Consider the following 5,431-nt stretch of genomic DNA (forward strand, 5'->3'; position numbering starts at 1 on the left):
GATCAATTTCCGGAGTAGTAGATGTTGTTGCTCCCATAGAAGGTTTTTGTTGTTGTTGCACTTCCAAGTTTGGGGTTGCTACCACCATAGCCAATGCTTTCTTTGCTTGAAGAGCCTTTTGCCTTTGTGAAAGTGTCTTTGGTGCCTTTGCCTTTGTTGTCTTTGTTGCTCCCTTAGTCCTTGCCATTGATGAATTAACCAAAAAAGAATGAAAAATCTTCAATTTGTAGTGTACCCAAATCGATTTAAAGGTGAAAGGCTTTGCCTTTATGAATTCAAAAATCGACTCAAAGGTTGAAGATTTTGTGCTTGGTTTTGATTTTTATTGAAAAAGGAGTGATTGATTTGTTGTTAGAAGGATGGTTTGATTTGATTTTGGTGAATGTAGTTGAGGAATTTTGTTTTTGTGATGGGGAGGATGAGGGTTTTGATGTTTTGAAGTAGTGTTATGAATGAATGAATGAGTGAATGAAGGTGGGAGGGGTTTTATAAAGGCCGAAAAAATTCGAACTGCAGGGGCAATCCGTGCGGTTTCTGCTCAAGACGGGCGGATTCTGCACTTTCTGGGTTGGGAAAAACTCGCCTAAAGACGGGCGTCTTTAAGAGAAGACGCTCGGATTCGCTGACACGGGACGGGCGGATTCTTCAGAAGACGGACGGATTTCAGTCCAGGAATTTTTCTTGTTTTCCTCAGCAAAGAAGACGGGCGTCTTTTCTTCAAGACGGGCGGATTTTCAGAGACGAGCGGATTGTTGTTCAGGACACCCGGATTCTCTTACAGTCAAAAATATTTCAAAAGTTCAGCTCATAGGGACGTACGTCTTCTACCCAATACGGCCGGATTGCATGAAAACGGGCGGATTCTCCTGAATCCGCTCGGATTCAACCCTTTTGTACCCGGATTCAGTTCCATCCGTGTACAATGCGTATCCCTTGTCATTCTTCCATTCTTCTTCATATCTCGTGTTCTTCATTGTGGGGGCACTACTAAGGCATGGATAGCCTAGGCAATTGCCATCCCCACACTAAGCTAAAGCACTACACATCAATTGAAATTATTAGTCCCTCCCTCACTTCTCTCAAACATGACAATTATCTTGATCAAAGTAAATAAAAATCCAAAGATGACAAAAAATGCAATACAAGAATTGAAATGCGAGTTAGGGAGTTAGAAATATTTACAAACGGTGGTTTAGGGAGGACTCCACCAAACTCTCATTCTTGATGAGATGTCAAGGGGGCATGTTCAAGGTGTTGTTGATGTTGCTCAACACCTTGAAGAAATAATCAAAAGCTTGTTCATTATCGTTATAAAGTTCTTCAATAGACCCTGGCCCTTGTTGTCGGTCTTGATCGATGGCATTACCAATGTAGGGATTAAAAATCCCTTCAAATTCGTCGTCCCATATCCCTAATGGTGTCTTCGTCGATCTATCGGCCATTTGGAGTGTGATGTTGGTGCATTTAAGCTCTCCCATCCCCAACCTTTTACTCACCGAGTACGACATAACACTCACACTAGCCCCTAGATCACATAAGGCTTTGTTGATCGTGGTGTCGCCAATGGTACACGGTATTGAGAAGCTTCCCGGATCCTTTAGTTTTGGAGGTGAACTCCCTTGAAGTATTGCACTACTCACCTTAGTGAAGGCGATAGTCTCAAGTTTCCGGATTGACTTCTTCTTTGTGAGGATGTCTTTCATGTATTTCGCATAGGTCGGCACGTGATTGATCAATTCCGTGAAAGGAATCGAGACTTCCAAATTCTTCACAATTTCCATAAATTTTCCAAGTTGGTCATCAAATTTGGGCTTGGCTTGACGACTTGGAAAAGGAAGTCTAATCACAATGGGCTCCTTCTCCTTGACCTTGTCTTCATTTTTCTTTGAACTTTCTTCTTTTGATGATTCTCCATCTTTGGAGTTTTGCACAATTTATTCCTTATCACTAGCTCCCACAACTTCATCCTCAACTTGCTTCTTCGGTGCTTCATACCTTGTACCACTTCTCAAGTGAATGGCACTAACCGTTTCATGTCTTGGGGGATTACTTTGAGGTGGTAATTGCCCCTTTTGTCTTTGTGAGCTTGAAGATGCTAGTTGAGTCAATTGGGTTTCCAACATCTTGGTGTGAGCTAGGATGTTGTTGATGGTGGTTTCCTTTGCTTGACTATCTTTTTTCATTTGAGTGAAAAATTCTTGTTGATTTTTTTGCATTTGGAGGACCGCTTTTTGGACATCAAAACCTTGGTCATTTTGGTGATTGTATGGATTTTGATTTTGGTAACCTTGGTTTTGATTGTAAAAGGGTCTTTGATTTTGGTTTCTCATGGGAGGTGGGGTGTATGTTGTTTGAGGGTTTTGAACATTTTGGCTTTTGTATGAGAGATTTGGATGGAATTTGGTGTTTTCATTGTAATAGTTGGAATAAGGGGTACCACTCTTGTATGCTTGGAAAGCATTCACTTGTTCATTTGTTCCCTTACATTCACTTTGGTCATGTCCCAAAGTTCCACAATTCTCACATATCCCACTTGGGATTGATGAAGATGCCGTCATGGCATTAACATGATGCTTTGGTGATTTTGAGACTTCTTCAAGTCTAGCCATAGCTTTTTCAAACTTCAAATTGGTTGTGTCAATGTGAGCACTAAGTTGAGCACCCAATTGAGTAACGGAGTCCACTTCATGCTTTCCTCCTCTAGTAGCCTTGCGAGGTCTACTATATTGTGAGTTATGGACCGCCATTTCCTCAATTTTGTTCCATGTTTGATTGTCATCAACTTCGGTGAACATTCCATTTGATCCCATGTTGAGAATGTTCCTTGAATCTTCATATAAACCGTTCCAAAATTGTTGTACTAAGAACCATTCGCTAAGTCCATGGTGAGGACATGAGCGACAAATTCCCTTGAACCGCTCCCAAGCTTCATACAAAGATTCTTCATCCCTTTGCTTAAAACCCGTAATTTGAGCTCTTAGCATGTTAGTCTTTTCCGGTGGGTAGAATTTTTTGTAGAAAGCTAGAGCCAACTTCTTCCAAGAATCAATTCCGAGAGTGGCCTTATCAAGGCCCTTCAACCATTGTTTCGCGGTGCCAATTAGAGAAAAAGGAAATAAGACCCATCGAATTTGGTCTTGAGTTACACCGGTTTGAGAAATCGCATCACAATAGTCACAAAAGGTTTCCATATGAGAATGAGGGTCTTCACTAGGCATCCCCCCAAATTGGCTCCTTTCGACTAATTGGATAAAGGCGGATTTGGCAATAAAATTTCCGGTTAGATGTTGTGGTGTGGGAGTACCATTGGGTAGGTTCTCCTCGGTGGGTACGGAATGTGATGAAAACTTAGGCATTGTAGGTTGATTTTGGGTGGTATTGTGTAATGGGTTCTCCTCACCTTCTCTTGCAAAAGGGTTGATGAACTCAATAGTTGGTTGAATATCTACAACCTCACTAATACCTCTCAAATTCCTCCTAGCAAGTCTCCTATTGGTTGTTAAGGTTCTTTCAATTTCACGGTCAAAAGATAACAAATCACCTTGTGACCTTCTAGACATGCAAAATATCAAACAACTTGAAAACAATTAGAACAAACCTTGAGAAGTTTTACTTCCCCAAGGCAAAGAAAGACACAACTAATAACAGTATAAGAAAATCTAAATCAAGTAAACACCGTCCCCGGCAACGGCGCCATTTTTGATCGGTCCGTTTCGTGTTCACAATTTAATAGGTGTGGTCGTTTGGTCACGTCCGAATCAAAACACAATTTATAGCTTCACAAACAACTCTACAATTAGTAAAGAGGCAAGTAAAGGTCGGATCCCAAGGGACGGGTATTAAGATGAGATTTCTATTGAAACTAGTGGTGTCTTAGGGGTGTCACAATTTGGGTTGATGTAGAAGGTCACTAAACTAAAATAGCTGTAACACCCCGATTTATAAAGGAGCCTTTAGAAAGACATTCCCTAATAAACCGGACTGTTACCATCTCGGTTTCCCGAGGTAGTGAATAACAAATTAAACTCCAAGGCAAATTAAATAATTTCTTTAACTTAACTTTTTACAAAACCTCATTTACATCAAATTACAAAGAACTAACATAAATAAAAGTGAAAGTCTTCTAATGATGATCTAGCTACTAAGTCTTCTGATCCAGTGTCTCACGCCCATCAAGCTCCCATCCTATCTCATAAACCTCGTCAAGTCCGCCGCCAATATTTGGGTCATCACGGGTGTTCACGAAACACGGGGGATCAACCACGAGGTTGAGTAGGGAATACAATGAAACAACAAAATATGATATGCATGCTCCTCCATCACCTCCACCTCCATCTCAACTCATATCTCATAACCCGTACAACCCAACCATACCGATCCCCGAGACTATATATCGACCGTAGCCGATCCGCCACTCGTAGGCGAGGACACCAGGGCAAGTCCTGCAGAACCCGCCTGGGCCTTATCACAACATCATCATCACCACACCACGTCACCACAACATCCTCCATCTCCAATGCATATGAATGCTCAAGAAATTAATGCAACACAATATGTATATCATTGAACTGGTAAATCATAGAATCATGCCGGTTACCGAATGTTGTGATAATATACTCAATACGATCAATTCAGTCAAGCACATTCCAGGATATGAATCATAACATGAATCAACAACCACGAATCACGTCAACGTTCACAGTTTGGTCATATGAAACACAAACAAGTCAACACAATTCAACAACAACGATAATAAGTCGAGTGTATTTCCCTACCTTTTCGCAATCCAAGCACACAAGCAATCAATTATGATCCTTCACATATCCATCACCTACATAACATAATTATGTATAATTACCACCTACTCAATCAAATAATCATGCACATAACCTAGACTCATCATAACTTAATAGGAATATCAACTTAAAGAACAAACACGATTTTTCCTGATTTTCCAGCACATGACAGACTCGGAATAAAATACATAACTAATTCCATAAAAATCAAATTGATACAAGGCCAATTGGATTGGAACCCCATGAGTCTTAGCTACAAATTATATCTAACGTGTTTTTCTCAAATTCCAAACTTATCAAGAGTTTTCAGACTGATTTCCAAAAACTGACAGAAACCGTCGCATAAAAAGTATTGATTCATAAAACGAGTTTAAAACATTATTTTGCAGTAATTCCAAATCCTATTATCATCTAGACTATACAAAGATGATGTATGAAGAAGCCTAATAACTGAATCGACATAAAAATTAGGGTTTCAAATCATTTTCCACAACCAAATCAGATTCGCGGACTTTTCAGCGACATGTTCATAAATAAATCACCTAGGACAAACCATAAAGAATTTGACTACGATATTTTATATGCATAAACTAGACATCAAATAAACAGAACTCTCTTTTCAAACTTTTTGAAGA

The 5,431-nt window shown here is 40.0% G+C and overlaps 1 non-coding gene across 1 annotated transcript; it reads left to right on the forward strand.

Annotated features, from left to right (window-relative positions):
* The first annotated feature begins 2,877 nt into the window (after positions 1-2,877).
* On the forward strand, positions 2,878-2,984 carry LOC141640549 (small nucleolar RNA R71). The gene has a single exon (XR_012543044.1). It is a non-coding gene; the product is annotated as a small nucleolar RNA R71 (small nucleolar RNA).
* Positions 2,985-5,431: the final 2,447 nt, after the last annotated feature.

The sequence above is a fragment of the Silene latifolia genome, unplaced genomic scaffold (genome assembly GCF_048544455.1).
Source record: "Silene latifolia isolate original U9 population unplaced genomic scaffold, ASM4854445v1 scaffold_88, whole genome shotgun sequence".
In the NCBI taxonomy this organism is placed as follows: domain Eukaryota; kingdom Viridiplantae; phylum Streptophyta; class Magnoliopsida; order Caryophyllales; family Caryophyllaceae; genus Silene; species Silene latifolia.